At 42.6% G+C, this 19,724-nt stretch overlaps 1 protein-coding gene and 1 pseudogene across 2 annotated transcripts in view; both read right to left on the minus strand.

Annotated features, from left to right (window-relative positions):
• The window catches only part of GRIA1 (glutamate ionotropic receptor AMPA type subunit 1), a 307,810-nt gene that overhangs the window by 167,450 nt on the left and 120,636 nt on the right, over positions 1–19,724 (minus strand). The gene's annotated exons all lie outside the window — the stretch shown is intronic.
• Positions 11,510–12,240, minus strand: LOC123580150 (annotated as a pseudogene).

Here is a 19,724-nt window from a genome sequence, read left to right on the forward strand (position 1 = left end):
ATTTCATCACCACCCTCTCCACTCATTTCAGTCCTTTGAGATCCCACTCAAACACCACTGCTCCTGCAACAACCCCCATCTGAATCAATCCATCCTTCCTTCAGCTCTTACCTCACATTTCCATTAGCGCCCTTAGCACTTTTCTGCCTTGTTCTAGAGTTGATTGTGTCTGGTCCTCCCTTTCCACACAAAGCAAGTTGTTCAGACTCTCATTTTGACACTTGGTGTTTTGCATTAATACCACCCACGCCTGGATTTGTCTCCCATCTTTTGCAATCAACATTTCCCTTAAAGACAGGAACTGTGTCTTAGGAATCTTTCTGTGGACCTGGCACTTAATAGTGCTTTGGGAACAGATGCTTGCTAGGGGAGGCTGGCACACACAGCTGGTTTCTCCATCCTGTCTGCTCTATCAGCTGTGACACCCCTCCAGAGTACTTTTCCTTGCACCTTTCCCATGGTCGGGGTCATTGGGCACTGCCAGGAGGGATCTGGGAGTCCTGTGTGGAACAACTTATTCCTGTGTGGAATAAGTGAAGGAGGTGAAGGAGGAAACTGCCCTTCTCCATTGCCACTCTTGTCCCTGTGGTCCTCTTTCTTCCAATGCAGACCTGTCCCCTTTGGCGTCCTCAGAGTTCACTTTAAGGAAAGGATTGCTTATCCCGTTCTCTTACTTTGGAGTTAGTCACTTATTTCTTCCTTCCCCTGGGGAATTAAGTCTCTGATCCCCATAAAGAATTCTTTAGAGATCCTTTTTCAAGGGAGAGAGGCTTCGAGAGCCATACTTGGGATACCTACATGCCTATGCTGCCTCCTGGCTGGCTATTTGAGTGGTGAAGAGCACAGGGTCTGACAGTGGACAAACTCCATTCAATTCCCCAATCTGTCCCTTGGGCAAGTTAATTAGTAACTCTGAAATCTTTGCTGTCTCATCTGTATTACAGAAATAATAACAGTACCCACCTAATGGTGCTGCTTTGAGAATTAAATGCATTTAAAATGTGTTCTTAGCACACAGTGCCTGGCTACCATGGTGTCTGTTGTTCCAGATGCTATTGTTGTGATGTTGCTGCTGTTTTGTAAACAACATCATCTCACCACTAGAGAGATAAGAGCAACACGTAGCTGAAAACCTTACCTCTGCAGTTAGTAGGAAACAAAAAGTCACATGTAGCTTCTAGCTGGAGCCTAAGAATAGCTGTAGTTAAGTTTCTGCTTAAAAATAACTTGCACGCTTTTAGGCTTTTAGAATCCAAGGTGTTTTAGAGAGCATCTTTATCAATTATGCCATTTTATAGAAAATGGAAGCTCAGGGAGGTGAAATGGCATTTCCAGAGTCAATCAGCCAAATGTCAGGCAAGGTGACACTCAAAGTCAGGTCTCCTGACCCCAGTCCACCCAGTGTATTTCTCACTGGGTATCCCTTGAGCGGCTGCCCTTTTCTTGGATTTAACCACTGTGTGCTCTCTCCACCTTCCCCATCAGTCCCCATGGTAATCTGGTCACCACCTAAAGATGTTGCTTTGCCTGGGATGGAAAAGACCATGGTGCTACATCTGGCAGAATAGACACTGCTGAGATGAGTGTATTTCTCTATGCAGACAAGTTTCGACTCTGGTCTAACTGTCCGTTACTGCCACTCCTACATGAACCAATTCTGCTGAAACTAATGTGCCAATGTTAATATTAGAACTGCGGGTTAAGGGTCTAGTCCTCCTGTTCAAAGGCTGCCATTGAACTCTTGCCAATGAGAATCGCACTGGCATCTGGAGTGAGTGTCAACAGTATAAAACATGAGGAAAATAAGGTAGATTTGTCATTCTCCACATCGAGAGAGCAGAGTCAAGGCCTAACCTAACTACCAGAGATGAGATGAGGTAAGACTCTGGATGGAAATCACTCAAGGTGCAACTGTGGGGAAGAGACCCTATCAGGTGCTCTGACTCCCAGAGCACACCGGACAAGCCCTCTGCTCTAAATATGCGCCTACATATGCTTTGTACCTTACCACCTCTGAACTTTTGTTCACATTGCTCTTTCTGCTTTCCTCTATTATTTAAAATGATATAGGGCTCTGTATCATTTTTAAAAAGCATTTTTATTCCTGCTGTTTTGCTGAATAATCAGAACTCTGTGAGGCAAGTGCTTATCACTGCTATGTCACTGATAAGAAACTGGCAATTTAGAGGCACAAGAAGAATTGCCCTGGGCCACAAAGCTCATCTTGCAGTCAGGCCATTTTCATTCTCCAATCTCCAGGTTCAGAGACTTTCCACATGTGAGAGTCAGTGGAGCCTCCAGGCTTTAAGCCGGATGTAAGCTCCAGATTGCCTGGGTTTGAATCCTGGCACTTGTCGTTTGCTACTTGCTCATAGTATGAGCCTAAGCCTATTAATTAGATAGTCTATGCCTCAGTTCCTCTATAGGCAGAATGGGAATAATCATAGTTTCTGTGTCAAAACAATGAGAGGAGTAAATAAGTTTTTATGCGCAAAATGCTTAGAACAGTGGCTGGCACAAAATACCTGCTCAGTAAATGTTGCTATGGCAACTACACTGCTTCCTGTTTGAATTCTCTCTGCCAACGCTCATCTGAAATGCCATGAAGTGCTGTTCTGACTTTTTGTAAATAGATGCAATTCCTGTCTCTTTCAGACCCTGTAATCATTTGTACTTTGCTCCCAGCACACAGTGTGTTCTGCTGTGCACCGGAGATATCTGTAAACCTGCTTTTCTCATCTAACTCCCGCTCGCCTGTGAGTGCTGTGGTATCTGAGAGAGCCCTCTGATATAAGTACATCCCCCGCAGTGCCTGGCATGGTGCTCAATGCCAAAGAGAAAAGCAGTTGGCAAATATTAGTTCCACTTCACTCAGTTAAACCCAGAATTCCAGTTCCCATAAAGTCCCAGAATGTTAGGGCTGGAAAGACTCCTTAGGGATCAGCCAATCCTCTCGTGTGGCTGGATAACTGGGCTGCCGCCAGACGGAAAGGTACTTGTCCAAAGTCACACTTGTTAGTGGCAGAAATAGGCATGGAAACCAGATCTCATCCTACCAGCAGCCCTGGGCTCCACCCAAAGCACAAGGCTGCGTCTCTCTCCGTGGAATGGAGGGGGAAACAGCCCATGTAGCAGAAGTAAAGAGCAAAGGATGGGACAAATGGCAGCACACAGCTAAGCTTCAGCACCCCTACTGCTCCCGGCATTGAAATGCATTAGGAAAATGCGTCTCCAGAAGGCTACCAGGGAGGAAGAACTGGAATAAACTGCATGACCAATAAGGTAGTTTCTCTGAACTAACCTGGGATATCTCTGCAGCATGAATGCATCAGGAGCCCTGCAAAGGAAAAGCTTCTGGATCCTGAATATATTAAAATGCAAACCTTGAAGTGGTTCTTCTCCTCTTTCCACTTAACACATAATCGAAACTGATGTCCTCATACTTTGGGCTCCAGAACACGTTCTTCTTGCTGAGATTTGTATATAGTCAAGACTAAGATGCACCGTCCCTGTACACAGAGGCTATTTTTCACAGTTCTGGTAGGAATAAGGAAAGGTAAAGTTCTTATCAGCCTACGCCCCAGAGCCTCTTTTCCACAGACTATTGTCATGTTGTTTCCCCTTGTTGAGTTTCAGATAATGTTTAGATTCATGTAAAATGAATCAGAGATCATTCTGTACTGGTCAGCTTGACTTGGCCAGAGAAATGTTTTGATGGCTGATACTGTCAAGTCTTGTCTTCCAAAGTAAGATAAGGTAAATAGGTTTTAAGGTGATAAGCTCCCCCATCATCTCTGATGTAAATGCCTTGAGGGAGGGGGGTGTTGAGAAGCTAGTTCTGAGGACAGTGGGGCTTTGCAGGAGCACAATAAGCAGGCACAGCCCTGGAGTGGGGTCTACTGAGGCTTACATCCTCACCTCTGGCTCGTTCAGATGATGACGCCCACGGGCACCCGTAACCACCAAGTGAGCCTCTGAAAAAGGGGGCACGTTGGCTTGCCAAGTCCCGGTTAGTGACAGGTAATTGTTCACAACACAGCCTTCCTTGGGGGGGGGGGGGGAATGCCCAGAGGGCAAACAGTTCTGACCTTGGGATTTTGAGGGAAGTCATCTTCTCCTTTTGCTCTCTATCCAATACATGAGTCATTTTTAAAACATTTTTAATGTCAGGGATAAAAAGTGCTTGTAACAGTCATGCAGGTGAGCCTGGGAGAAGTAAAAAAAAAAAAGACTTTGTGCAAAAGAAATTGATCTGGAAGTCATTTCTAACTATTGACTGACCTGATGGTACGTACCCCTTTGTTTCCTCTAGATTGTTAAAACTAGTTGTCATTATTTCAATCCATACATTGGTTTAACAGACACACTGGAGACACGTGATGTGATTAGCTTTCAAAGAGCTCGCCCGCTATCTTACTGACACCATAAACCATGTATGAAGCAAACTGGCACTAACTTATTATAATCTTTGCCTTAAAGAGTCACCTTCTCAGTCCCTGTGATTGGTATCAACTTCCATACTGCTCCAAAGATGAGCCATTAGGTATGTTGAATGCATATGTTTTGAGTGGCATTTCTAAATTTAAATTTCCCCTGGGCACCAGGGAGCTGACTTGACAGTATGGATCCCATTACTTGCAAACAATGCCACTTTCTGTTATCTCGACGGCCTCCATGTTGATGGAAGTAACAATGGTAAAGCATGAAAATGGAATTGGCCTACAAATTTTGAAGTTTAGTGGATTAATAAGATTGATCGCTCTTTATTGCTGTTTGTTTTTCACCCTTACACTTAATCAGTGTCTTCACTTAAAAAAAAAAGAAAGAAAGAAAGAAAGAAACTTTATTCCCTTTATGACTGAATGCTCCATCAGCTCGGAACATCCTGAGCTGTCACTTAGTACCTCCTAGTAACATATAATAAGCCCCCGCTGACGCTGTTGAGCTATAAGTTCCTTGAAGTCAGAGACAATCTGACATGAATAAGAACCAGCTCTGCAGGTCTGTCCCTCTTTGTGCTAAGTCCTGGAGGCAGCACTCTGCAGTGCAGGGTCAGCAAATGCATGACACACATACTCTCCTATTCTGCACCCAGGGCAGACATCACTAATTGATCATGGCATTCCTTCCAATGCAGCCCAGTCAAGGCCTCAGAGTTCCCATCATCAGCATTCCTGGAAGCCACTACCGATTTATCAGAATTCACAGGCTTGATAAAACCTATTTTCTGGCCTAGACTTAATGGTTAAAAGGAAGGGCTTTGGAATTGGACTGACCTGAATTCAAGTCCCAACACTGCCACTTACTTGCTATGTGACTCGAAGAACAGTTGTCCAAGTGCCCTAAATCTCACTTTTCCCCACTGCAGAGTATTTCCTCTCATCCTTCGGAGGCCTACAATTATGCATTTCCTCCTCTGAGAAACCTCTATTCACTGAAGGCCTCACCTAGGCCTCAGAAAACACCCTGAGCTTGTTCTTCATAGTCCTTCCCACTGGAGCAGTGATGGGCCCCTTCCTTCTAATTCTCCCCGTTGGTGAGTGAGCTCCTCAAGGGCAGTTACATTTCACAGTTATATTTTCAGAGCCTGGCAAAAGGCTTGGTACAGTAAATAGCTAAAAATAGGGGGTACCATTAACACATCAAAATCACTTAAAACAGTGCTAAGAATATGACAAATGCTCAATAAACATTAGCTCGTCTCATATTTTTTGTTACGTTCCATACTTTGAGGCTCAGAGAAGAAAGTTTACCATGGAGCTAACTGTTACGTATGTATGGTTTAATTTTGGATCATTATCACTCTTCAACTGCCAAGGGTACCAAAGGTATCAATACCTCCTGCATCTTGAGAGAGCTGCATTCCTTGAAACAGGGCCACTTTCTTCTTTCTCAGGCCCCATAAAACTTAACATGGAGCCTTATACATAACAGGCCTATCTGATCACGTTTTGGGCCATGCCTGCCAGCCCAACCTTTGCCGATTCCAGCCCCCAACAGGCCTTTGCTAGATACTCCCAGGTTACTGGAGTCCTGCCATTCTCTTTTGAGTACCCACGGCCAAAATATCAGCCCGGGAGGTCTGTCCTGGGATAATCACTTATGGCTGTGGTTCTCAAACTTGAACATACAGTGCATTTGATTTCCCTAGAGGGCTTGTTAAGATGCAGACTGTTGGGCCCCCCCTCAGAATTTCTGATTCTGGGGTAGGGCTTGAGAATCTGCATTTCTATCTTGTTCTCAGATGATACTCTGTGGCTGGTCCTGGACCATTCTTTGAGAATCACTGACTAATGGAAGACAGGAGATAAAAGACAAACACTCTTGTCTAGAGTAAGTTCATTCATCAGCTCCCAGACTGGTGATGATCTCCATTTGAATCCTGTAAGCTGTATTTGCAACCAATTCTTATTAAAATCAAGAAAATTGACACATAAGTGTCAGCTGCAGGACCTTGCTGAAGGGTGAACAAGCAGGGTGTCTAAATTTTGCTGATGGAGCTCTCAATTGTCCCCCTTTCTCAGTTGACAACTAGTAAAATGACTTGATACTTTAATATCTCGCAGTTAATATCATAAGTTTGCAGCATACTTTATATTTTTTCAGAGTGTTTTCATCCATATTATCACATCTGATTCTTACAGTTACTGCACTGTGGGGGAGGCAGACAGGAATTAGCATCTCTCTTTAGATGACAAGGCAGAGTAAACCAGGACCCAGGTCCCTACCCATGATACCCCATAGTCTCTGATGCAAGTGTCAGTTCTGCCTTTGGCCTCCCTTCATGTACTAAATCTTAATTTATTTTGGATTGTTACAGATGCTTTGAGTTAGAAGACATCATAAGGAGACCTTCTAATCAGAAGGTTCTGAGGCCCTTGGGGATACAGATTTCATTGGTAGCCTCAGGAAAGCTTTGGACTCTTCTAATACAATACAAATGTGCAAACATATGATACAATTTACATATAGCTTCCGGTTGTACAAGGACCAATTAAAGTCCAAGGTCACCATGTTTCATGACTGCAAGAGACACCAATCCCACTGAACTAACTGTAGTCCTGTAAAGATCACCCACCAACCATGGAAGAAGAGCAGAGGCTGTACATTCCACTTTGGTTGGTTGGTTTTTGTGATTTTTAATGGATGAAAAACTGAGATTCAAGAACTCTAGTGATTTGTTTCAGGTACCAGAGCCAAATAAAGGCAGAAGTAAAGTGGGAAATAGGACTTCCAGAAGGTAATGTGGTACTGTGGCAGGGAGCTGGCCTTGGAGTCAGAGAAGCTTTCATTCTCAGCTTGTACTATTTACTGGCTGTAAGACCTTGCTTAACCTCTCCAAGATTAAATTTCCTCACTTTACAAATAGGAATCAGAAGAGCAAATAATGTTTAAAAACTATATACTGAAAGGGAGCTTCTAGTCTATGGATTAAAAGAAGGAAAATATGTCAAGTGCTAACACAAGTTGTGGCACCCAGTGAGCACAAATTCCTTGGCTCCTGGACTATTTTTGCAGTTCATGTTCATATGTAACCATTGGATAAGTCTTCCTTTCTCTCAGAACAGATAGATAATATGGTTGACTGGAAACCATATATACTCATGTCCTCTAGATCATATAAATCTATTAGACGATACCATTACTTATGACTGTGTTCACATGATATGATGTTCCTATATGCTTACGTCATAGCTCCATGTAGACATTTGTCCCTTAACCATGGGTACAAAAATAGAAAAGAAAAATCTCACCAAAGGGAAGAAAGCCCAGACTACAGTAGTGTCTAGTTTTCCCTAAATTTTTTATGCTTGCTTCAGCCTGTATAAGATTCATTCTTCCCACTACAAAGGAATCATATTGTACTTCCTAATCTACAGAGAGGAATGACTTTCACCCTACTTTTTCATTGTGTATTTGCATCTAATTAACATTTAAAGTTAAGCAGAATTTAGGGGCGCCTGGATGGCTCAGTTGGCTAAGCGTCTGACTTCGGCTCAGGTCATGATCTCGCAGTGCACGAGTTTGAGCCCCGCATCGGGATCTGTGCTGACAGCTCAGAGCCTGGAGCCTGCTTCAGATTCTGTGTCTCCCTCTCTCTCTGCTCCTCCCCCACTCGTGCTGTTTCTCTCTGTCTTTCAAAAATAAATAAAAACATTAAAAAAAGTTTTAAAGTTCAGCAGAATTTATAGGTCACTTCACTGTATACACTTCATTGTATGTTATACATTAAAAAGAAGGTCCTTGTTTTAGATTACTATTGAACCCTAGAATGCCAGGAGTAAAAGGACCTCTACACAGAGGCTTCATCTAATTCCTTCTGTCATAGGAAAGAGGCAGATGCTCTGGGAAGGGGAAATTTGTCCTTGAGGTCAAATAGTTGAGGGTATGGCAGCAACACCAATATTTGAACTTACTTTTCCTGACTCCAAACTCAACATTTTAGCCATATTTTTCCTGATCTCGCTCAGATTTTAAGCCAGAAGGGCCCAGCAGTTGTAGCATTTCCTACTCTTCATTTTCTTCTGCTCTCATTGTATTTTTCCAAAAATAAATTTGGTAGACAGTGGGATAAACACACACATTCTTTTTTCCATTTAACATGGATGGTTGGCCCTGGTTCTGCCTGCTGCTTTTATAAGACTCCCACTATGCTTACCCTCACCAATACATTGCATAATATAGGGGCAGTAATCCATCTCTCCCCCTGTACCATGGGCTGTGTCACTGCCTGATTATAAAGGAGGTCTATCCCCAGGGAAAATGCCCTAACTCAGCCTTTTGGAAAGAGAAAGATGTTCCTCAACTCTAAATGACTGGATTGATGGAATAAACCAAAGTGTTCAAAATGACTTAAGTACAGGATGAATTTGGGGGTTCCTGATCTAGCTCAAGACTCAACTCTTTTTTTTTTTTTTGTCTAATGTCCCGTAGGTGCCATGGCCTCATGGAGTCCCTGTGGACTCTCAGGAAAAGTATGCACCTTTAACGAGACACTCCCTTTCATTAAATAAGTTAACAGTAGAGTGGGAAAACAGTTTAGCCAATAAAGTGGGAAAACCATTTAGCCAAACTACATTTCTGACCATAGTCCTATCAAGCTGTTAAGATCTGCCCCCAGACTAAGTGAGGTCGTGATTGTGTGTTATTCAAATTGGCAGAGACACAGCTGTGTGAACCTTATGAGGTCATTATTCTAAAATGTCTCCATTACTAGCATTGTCAGGAAATGGTATCTTGGAGAAAGTAGGGAACAATTTTATTTTGTAAGTGGCTACATAATTTTAAATGTTTTGAATAGAAAAACTTCCTACTGGGTTCTACATATGCCCCTGCATTTGTAAAAAGAACTGAACATATACAACGTCACCTTGGCCGATGTGGTAGTGTTGCAGATGGTAAATATTTTCAGAGCTAGGCACTGTATTTTATACTTTTTAGAGAACTCCCCTTGATTTCCTAGAATGGGATCTGACACATAATAGGCATATGATACCTGGTTTCTTATTGAAAGTCATAAGCATTGGTGTGAGCGATAACTTAAGGACTCCCGAAGTAGTAAGGTGTTTTGGTTTTGTTTGTTCGTTTTGGTCACCAGACAGCTTCATACTCGTTGAGCACATAGTCTCCGCTGGGCCCTCCCTCCTTGTCTGCTGTCACTCCTCCCTTTGTCAGCAGCCCCTGCTCACTCCACACTCACCTGCTACTTTTCTTGTCTGCTGCTGTTAACAAGTGCAATGACCAAGACTGTGAAATTACTTAACTTACATTTACACAGTTTTACAGTCAACATGCATTTGCCTGCAGGATGCAAGAGGGATGCGATTCTTTCATCTGGCTTTATTCTACCTTTATATGTTAGAGGTCTTCCAGAATTACAAGGTCGTTTAAAATCTGGAAGCTGGGCAAGTGGGGATGCACATAGGATAAAGTGCAAACTACCTCCAGAAGTTGTAATCTTCTTAACTAGACAGTTTAGACCCTAGATTCCATCTATCACACTCTCCATCCCAGCCCCACAGAGATTTCTAGGCCATCTACTTCCACTTTTGCTAAAGTGACAAAATTAAGCCAAATTGCTACGCAAACAGGTTATCTCTGGGGAAAAAAGATTCAATACACAAGAAACCACATAATCCTGTGTTATCTTCTGGTTGTTACTACATCTATCAAGATGGGTCTGGAGAGTCATAATTGGGTGTGGGTGTTCTAAGTGGAAGAAAACAGTTTGAGGAAAATTAGGCCAAAAACAGAGTATATATGTGACCTTTGACCTTTTGGGGGGTGCCAGTGGTCTAGCGTGATAAGAATGTACAGTGTATCAAAAGGACTTAAGGCAAACAAAAACCAAAAAATAAAAAAAAAAGCAAAACAAACAAACAAAAAGCAAAAAGAAAGGGTAAACTCAAATAATAGACATAAAGAGAAGGATAATAATTTTAATTGGTCATGGAGACCCACTACAGGAATGAGATGAGGGCATGACCTACTCTTAAGTATACTTTAGGTGGTGACTTCTATAAGATCTTACAGATTGAAAGGAGGTGGCTCAGGAAAACAATTCGGGGATCATATATACCAGCACATCCACTCTTCTTAATCCCAGCACAAGGACCAAATACCACCTTTTCTCATTTCCACTCAGGACACCTTAGAAGAGACTAGATGACCAGACAGAGCCAAAATTGTTGTCCTACTTCTAGATAAAAGAGATGGCTAATAACACAGCACTCTTCCCCGGAGAGAAGAAGAGAAGCCAATATTCCCAAGGACCAAATGGCTGATTTAGCCACTTCCTGAGAACAAAATGGCAGCCATGTTACAGAACCCCAGCTGTATATTTAGTGGAAAAGATGCATATACTGGACTCTGACACACCCTGGACTCTTCATTTGGACGTTTATCTCTTAAAATTTAGGAATGGAGTGTGACTTCACTGGCTCTCTAATTTTCTGAGCATTTGATTGCTTGGCTCAGAGGAATCTTTCTCAATGTGCTAAATATCTATAGCCTTTCTTACGAATACCAGGAATAGTCTTTATATATGAGGGCAGGAAATTTCTTCATATCTCTATGCTTTTACTAAGAAGTGTCCTTCTGTCTGAAATGCTTTACTCTCCCAACTTTCCCTAATGATAATACTAGAAGACAAGTAGCAACATAAACAGCAGTGGCCGTGATAAACAACTGAATAGGTACAAAGAACAGAGCTTTTTGCTGAATTCCTAATGTATTACCTCATTTGGAATTCCCAACATTCTAATTTACGTCATTTCAAAAGTATGGATTAAAATGTTGGTGTAGGCAGCATAAATAACTTGGCTAGTTTCACACAGTCCAAACATTCAGGGATAGGAAGCTTAATAATCACATGGCCTTCAGTTCAACTTTTTATAACAATTTCTAAATGATTTTTACATTTTTAAGACAGTCCTCTTCCCTACAAATGGGTGGCAACTTGGAAGCTGCAGGAAGGAGAGACAGAAGGTTGTCTGCAGGACCTGAAGTCCTAACCTTTACCCAAAGGCATTGAGTGTTGCCTCAAAAGGCCACCAGATCCAGGGATCCTCCTTCAGAGCAGTTAAGAAAAGTCCAATGCCAGATTCTGTTCAGGAAGCAAGTACAGGAGTACTTGTGAGTGGCTTTTTGGGGGTGGGGGAGGTAGAATCTCTGAAAAACGTAATGCTAATGTCAGACATACTTTTTTAGCTTCTAAAAGAGGTTCCTGTGGTAGGGTTTCCACTGAGGGCAGGGTCAAGAACTCTAACCTTAGTAGAAAGGTACAACTCTTCATCAAGTTTAACAGTCTCCTTGGCTACCAACGGGCCAACCTTGTCTGCCTATTGCTATCAAATACTTGCCATCAATGTATTAAGTTTTCTTGTTGGACAATTTACACCCTCCAGTACAGATTCTATGAAAGTGTTCCTAGGCCTGCAGCATTTTCTCTTGGTGTGTTCCTTAGCTCCATGTACCTGACACCGTCCTCTGAAAATTCTTTAATGACATCTTTTGTAACCATGAGCATATCTTCATGGTTAGTAGTAAGCTGATGAGTAATTTGAACTATCTGGAAACATTGCTCTAATGACAGGATCGTGGATTTTAAGACCTGGCCTTTTTGGCTATTAATTTCTTCATGGTGTTAGAACCAATGAGTTCATTCAAGTGGGCATGAAGTTCCACTTTAGGTAATTCCGAGTAAAATGTTGCCTTCCATGGCCCTTGTTCTTCCTCCATCACAAATTAGCAGGATAAGAAGTTCCTCAAACCTTTTGTTCTTTGTCTAAACAATACAGCGTATTTCAATCAGTAAGTGTGGTGGTTTGAATTTCCTTCCGATTGCTTTTCTTCCCCATTTTGACACAATTAGCTGTATGTGTAGCTCTGGGCTCAGCTTCATCACCACAATGGGCCATTGCTCTTGAGTCTCTCCTGCCCTTGTGCCTGCAAATCCTTGAGGATGGGGCAGGGGGAGCATGGAGCACCACAAATAATAGTATCCTCAGCAGGAGTTCCCTGGCTGCTTTGCCAATTCGGGTACCACATGTGGCCCTCCACTCATCCACCAAGGGCTATTACAACTACTGTAGCACCCTGTGGCACTGCCTGCATGTCCTACCCAACTTTTCAGAAATCCTTTGCCCTTAGGCTTCAATTAGTGCCCAGCAATGTACTCCTCCCTTTGAATGCTGCTGCTGTATATTACTTGGACCCATATGATGGCAATATCTACCTAAAATTCATTCATTCATACATTTTTATTAAATGATAGGGGCGCCTGGGTGGCGCAGTCGGTTAAGCGTCCGACTTCAGCCAGGTCACGATCTCGCGGTCCGTGAGTTCGAGCCCCGCGTCGGGCTCTGGGCTGATGGCTCAGAGCCTGGAGCCTGTTTCCGATTCTGTGTCTCCCTCTCTCTCTGCCCCTCCCCCATTCATACTCTGTCTCTCTCTGTCCCAAAAATAAATAAATGTTGAAAAAAAAATTTAAAAAAAAATAAAATAAATGACATACTACATGCCAGGCACTGTGCTAGGCCCTGGGAGGCTAGATTGCTATCCTGGAGGAACTCAGAGATGAGTATGTGGGAAACATAAGTGATTAGAATGTGGGGTAAGAAGCATTATGAACAGGAGTCAGGAAGAGTTCCAAAGAGAGCATAAAGGGGGGAATAGCTAACCCAGTTGTTAAGTGCTTGAGAAGCCTTCCAGGGGAAAGTGTTAGTGAATCTGGGACCTACATAACAAATAGGATTGTGGCAGGTGAAGAATGGAAATATCCCAGGCTCAGGTAAGCAGCAAATGCGAACTTTTTAGTCTCACCACGCCTCTCACCCATAGACGATGATCTGGAAATAAAGGGAGGAGTACATTTGGCATGGTTGATTCCAGAGTCAGACAGACGTGAGTTCAAATCCTAGATCCATCAGTTCCTGGCTTCGTGACCTTGGGAAAGGAATTAGCATCTCCAAATCTCAGTTTCTACATCCGGGGATGGAGATTAGTAGTAGTGCCGTCACTTAAGATCGTTGTTGTTGCAAGTATGAAAATGACCTAATGATATATAAAGGGACATACCACAGCAGCTAGACCAACCAAATCTCCAATGATGGTGGTACTTTTTGACCGTGATAATGGTTAGTAGGTCCACCTAGATTATGACCTCTCTATAAATAGGAATCTATTTTTCTTTGTGTTTCTCACTGTGGCTTAAACTACACAGATTTACTAACAGGTATTCAGTAAGTTCCTCCTGACAGATTTGTTTGTATACATTTTTCCATTAATTCATTAAACATATTTATTGAGCACTTACTATGTGCCTGTCTCTGTCCTTCATGCTGTGGATACAAGAATGAACAAAGCACATCCCTGGAGCTCTCATCCTAAAATTCTGACCAGCAGTTCCATAAAATTGATGGTTACTTCTATCGTGAAATCAGGTTTGGAAAATACCATCCAAAGCATAAGAATCACCTGACTTGTTAGTGATAATAACTGTAATTCCACTTGATGTTTCTGAAGAACCTGATTCCTTATCTTAAGAACTCTTCAACCAATTTAGTGTTTTTCCACCTGCTACTGGGTCTTGCCTGAATTGAAAATGATGATTTGCACTTCACTCCACAATTCACATCACAGCTCCCCCCCGCCACCACGGTCCTTATCAGCAATAGACCAACTTGTTAATCTGCTTCTTTCTTTTAACTGCCTTCTGCTGGTACCTGAGAGGCTGTCTGTCTGCATAGAGAGGGGGGTGGATTATCAGTCAAACAACTCAAGTTGTAACCTCAGTTGTGCAAGTAATCAATTTTGATATGTTTTTTCATTTATTCTTTCAATGAATATTAATGGACCGCTTAATAGAGGCCCAGCATGTTCTGGTCGAGGGCTCAGGTGCTGGAGTCAGAATGCCTAAGTTAGAAACTAGCTCTGCTACTTTTCAGTCATATAATCATGGGTGACTGACTTGACCACTCAGTTTTCTGATCTGCAAAATGGGGATAATAATCACATCCACTTCACAGGATGGTTGTAAGTATTAAATACATGTAAAAATACAGGTAAAAAAATCTTAGAACAGCATACCTTAAACTAGTAAGTTCTCGATAAATGTTAGATGCTATTACCTTATTGCTAACATCTATTGTTACTCTCAAATGCCAGATGCTGTATATAGCACTGAGGAAATAGGGTGTGGGGGCAAGGACATGGTGTTTATCCTTAGAGATCTTGCTTCTATTAGATGAAGAGACATTAGGAACTGACTTCTCAAATAAATACATAATTAAAAATTGTGACAAATACCAGGAGGAAATGAACAGGGTATAGTGTGTGGTCTGAGACTTAAAGAATAGACAGGAGGTGAAGTACTGAAGAAGGGGTGTATGCTATGTGTGAAGGACTGTCCAGGAAGAGAGAAAAGCATGTGTAAAGGCCCTAAGACAGGGACTGAAGGGCCTTTGTGGTTACAGGTAGAGGCTGAGGTAGAGAGGACGCTGAGGCAACAGGCAGGGTCCAAGCCACGCAGTGGAGTTTGAGAATTTTCCTAAGGGCAAAGGAAAACCACCCATGGTGCATGGTTTCCTTTCTGGCACACAGATTTCCCAAACCTGAGGTGAGAGAATTATACAAAAAATTATCCCGGGGCATCTGGGTGGCTCAATTGGTTAAGACCCAACTCTTGGTTTTGGCTCAGGTTATGATCTCATGGTTGTGAGATCAAGCCCCACATCAGGCTTTGCACTGAGCATGGAGCCTGCTTGGGATTCTCTCTCTCCTCTCTCTCTGCCCTTCCCCACCCTCTCTCTAAATAAATAAATAAACTCAAAAAATTATCTCAAGCTCCTTTAAGACTAAACAACATAAGATTCTGTGGCGACTAACAACAACAACAACAACAACAGAAAGGTGGTTTCTGGGAAAAGTAGAGAAAAAAAAGTAGAGGTAGAAAAGGGAAGAAAGAGGGAGACAGGGAGGTAAGAAATAAGGAAAGAAGCAGCTGACTACAACTTCAGAAGAAACATAAAGTCGAGAAATGCAATGTTAAATGCTTGGTGCAGAGATGCAGACTAGGTATCTATTACATCCATGTGTGTGTGTGTGTGTGTGTGTGTGTGTAGGTGTCTTTGATGCATGTATTTGTACGTTCACTGACTTGGCAGGAGCCCAAACTGGGGGAGCTTTTCCATGGGTGACAAATAAGTCTAATGGGCTGGAAACAGAGAGGAAGAAAAATGCTGTGTCATTCATTTTGGTTAAATGCACGATTACTGGATATAAAGATGCATCTGGAACAGCTTCTGCTGGAAAGCTGGTGTTCAGGCATTGAAACGCCTGCCGAGGCATGGTTCAGCGGCTCCTTTCAGGAGCTGCTCGCTGGAAATCAAACAGAATTACATTAGGAAAGGCGTGGCAGAGAAAGTACTCTCCAGAACAGGAAATTTTACTGAGAGGAAAAGAAAAGGGAGTTTAGTCCAAAAAGAAGGGCTGACTCCAAGAATGCTAATTTGTTCAAACCTTCCGGAGCCCAGAGGAACTTGAGCGCTTCTTGCCTTAATATTCAGATGCAGTGGTGCAAAGAAGTAGGCAAGGTAGTGAAAAGCAAAAAGAAGTAAGTGTTCTTTTGGCCCATATTTCTCCTTCCTGGCTGAGTAGGGGTATAATTTAAGGATTTATGAAGGGGAAGCACACTAGTCCTATTCTGCAAACACTTTATAATGCTAATACCACCTCTGGCTGTCAAAATTTACTGATACGGGTCTCTAGGGTTGTGTATCATATGAACCTAGCAGCAAATGCTGGGAAGAATACTGGTGACGTTCCCTCAATGCAAGGAGAAGTAGAAGAAGCCCCGTATGGTGCAGGAAAAGTTCTTTTCTGGTAAGGAAACAGCCACTGGTAGTATGTCTTATTCTCTCAACTACTTCCTGATTTGCCAGTGGTTCAATTAGCATACGCTCGATTGAATTAATAATAGCGGCTGCCATTTAATAGACATTTACAATATGTTTTAGGTACTGAAAGCACATTATTCCACTGAATCTTCACAGTGCATGGTAAGATAGAGTCGAACACCATTTTATGCATGAGGAAACAGAGGCTCGGAGAGGTTAAGGAACACGTACAAAGGCCCAGGTAGCTAGAATTGATATACAGGTCCACGTTCCATTTGGGCCCCAATTTTCTTATCCATAAAATGGAGCTGGTTAATACCCTCTTCAAATTCTCCTGTTCCCAAAGGCCCCTCAGAAAGACTGCAGATTCCTCAAGTTCACTGCTGTGTCTATTTTGTGTGCTTTTCTTATCATGGAGTCCCCTCTCCACGTTCATTCCCAGCACTCCTGTGCATTCGAGGATTTTTGTCCATCAGAACTTGTCCCGGAATCATTCATGCTTACTGAAGTGCAAATGACAGGTAATAGCAATAATTCCTTACTTTTCTGCAACTGGTAGTCAAGGACCCACATTCTCCCATTTTAGCTCATCCCCAAATCACTGAGAGGCAGACGAGATCATTCTCCCAAGTTTGCAGATGAGAAACTAAGACTCAGGCAGGGGGAGTGACTCCACCAAGGCCACACAATGAGTTAAAAGTACAGTCATGACTACAGGCTCACAGCTCTTAAGATCCGGTCTGGCATCTTTTCTGGAGAAGCACACTGCTTCCCTCAGTTGTAAGCTCCAGGGCCCAGCAGGAAGCACAAATGAACAAATGGGCAGATGAGAGAACACTTTTCTCCCTGCCAGTGCTCACTCAGCTTTAGCCAAACTTTGTCAAGTGAAAAGCAGGTCCAGATCTTCCTATTTTTCTTTTGTAAAAAAGCTAAGGATCTGGATTCTTATGTGCAATTCTATGATTTTTTTAAAAGCTACCTAAAACTTTTATTGTAAATCTCTGCGAGAACCATCACACATCTGTAAGTTGGAGTCACTACTGGGTAATCAGTTTTCCACCTCTGCTTTACACTGAAAAAAAAATTGAGAATTGGATTATGGTTGCAGAAATGTCTAGCTGGAAGCCCTTTTAGCCACAGGAATGCTCATTGCTTGGGAGAGCCAAACCTCAATCAATCAAATCTCACAGAACAGTGGAGATTTTTGAGTCCCAAACAAAGCAGGGTCAGACAGAGACACTCCAAATCCCCAATATAGCCCTTGCCTCCAACCAAGAAAGAAAAAGTCTTGCGAAGTTATCTTGTTTAGGACTTTAAATGAAAGGGTGTAGAACAGAGATAAGAAATGAGAGCTCTGAGAGACTTAATATGTTAAATATTGTTAAATAATTATACTAATAAGACAATTATCGACAGCAGCTTTTTTTTGCATTTCTTTTTAAAATTTTTTTTTTATTAATATGAAATTTATTGTCAAATTGGTTTCTATACAACAACCAGTGCTCATCCCAACAGGTGCCCTCCTCAATACCCATCACCCATCCCCCCCACTCCCTCCCATGCCCCATCAACCCTCGGATTGTTCTCAGTTTTTAAGTCTTTTATGGTTTGGCTCCCTCCCTCTCTAACTTTTTTTTTTTTCCCTTCCCCTCCCCCATGGTCTTCTGTTAAGTTTCTCAGGATCCACATAAGAGTGAAAACATATGGTATCTTTCTCTGTATGACTTATTTCACTTAGCATAACACTCTCCAGTTCCATCCACGTTGCTACAAAAGGCCATATTTCATTCTTTCTCATTGCCAAGTAGTATTCCATTGTGTATATAAACCACAATTTCTTTATCCATTCGTCAGCTGATGGACATTTAGGCTCTTTCCATAATTTGGCTATTGTTGAAAGTGCTGCTATAAACATTGGGGTACAAGTGTCCCTCTGCATCAGCATTCCTGTATCCCTTGGGTAAATTCCTAGCAGTGCTATTGCTGGGTCATAGGGTAGATCTATTTTTAATTTTTTGAGGAACCTCCACACTGTTTTCCAGAGCGGCTGCACCAGTTTTCATTCCCACCAACAGTGCAAGAGAGTTCCCATTTCTCCACATCCTCGCCAGCGTCTATAGTCTCCTGATTTGTTCATTTTGGCCACTCTGACTGGCGTGCAGCTTTTATTTGCATTCTTCTATGTACCAGTCACTATTCTAGGTATTTTTTATGCATTACTTTTTAAAATCCTTACAATAGCACTTTGAGGAGAATGTCACTATTACTTCTATTTTGTAGATGGGGAAATTACAACTCTGAGAATTGTAATAACTTGCCCAAGGTCACAGAATTGGGATTAGGATCCAGGGAGCCCAGCTCTGGAGACTACACTCTCTACCACAATTAGAGAAAGCACCATTTCCCTGAAGGCACAGATTATTTTGCATAGAATAGCCATACTCAGAAAATTTTCCCTGAATTAGACTGAGCAAAGGACAGGAGTTCATTTTTTTTTTTCAACGTTTATTTTATTTATTTTTGGGACAGAGAGAGACAGAGCATGAACGGGGGAGGGGCAGAGAGAGAGGGAGACACAGAATCGGAAACAGGCTCCAGGCTCTGAGCCATCAGCCCAGAGCCCGACGCGGGGCTCGAACTCCCGGACCACGAGATTGTGACCTGGCTGAAGTCGGACGCTTAACCGACTGCGCCACCCAGGCGCCCCAAGGAGTTCATTTTTTAAAATAAGACCACATATTTCTACCTTCCACAGGGAACCTGGAAGTCTTTGTAGGCTTTTCTCCCATGCCAGTGAAACTTTGACAAGACCTATTCTAAACCCTCTAGTCCTTGAGCAGATAGATTTTCTGATCACTGACAGGGAGAATTGAATCTTCTACCTCATCTTTTGTGGCTTTATTTTCACCCCACTTGGCACCCTAGAGGACACTAACACTCCTTATACTGGCAGCTTCTCTGGAAGTGGACCCCACACCCAATGGGAGATATACACCATCTGTTTCTACTTCATCCTGTCTTCAGTCCTCCATTCAATACTCTCCTGGTCTCACATCATGACTGAGGCTAGATACCAGCTCTCAGTGCAATCTGGCAGTCTGTCCTCTCAGGGCAGCTCTAGGCCCATTAGGCATTCCAGATATTCCAGGCACATGGAGAGCAGAATGATAACAACCCTACAGGGGTGCCTGGGTGGCTCAGTTGGTTAAGCGTCCAACTCTTGATTTCAGCTCAGGTCACAATTTCATGGTTGTTGGATTGATCCCTGCATGTGGAACCTGCTTGAGATTCTCTCTCTCTGTCTCTCTCTCTGCCCCTCCATGCTCA

This window comes from Leopardus geoffroyi, chromosome A1, assembly GCF_018350155.1.
Source record: "Leopardus geoffroyi isolate Oge1 chromosome A1, O.geoffroyi_Oge1_pat1.0, whole genome shotgun sequence".
Classification (NCBI taxonomy): domain Eukaryota; kingdom Metazoa; phylum Chordata; class Mammalia; order Carnivora; family Felidae; genus Leopardus; species Leopardus geoffroyi.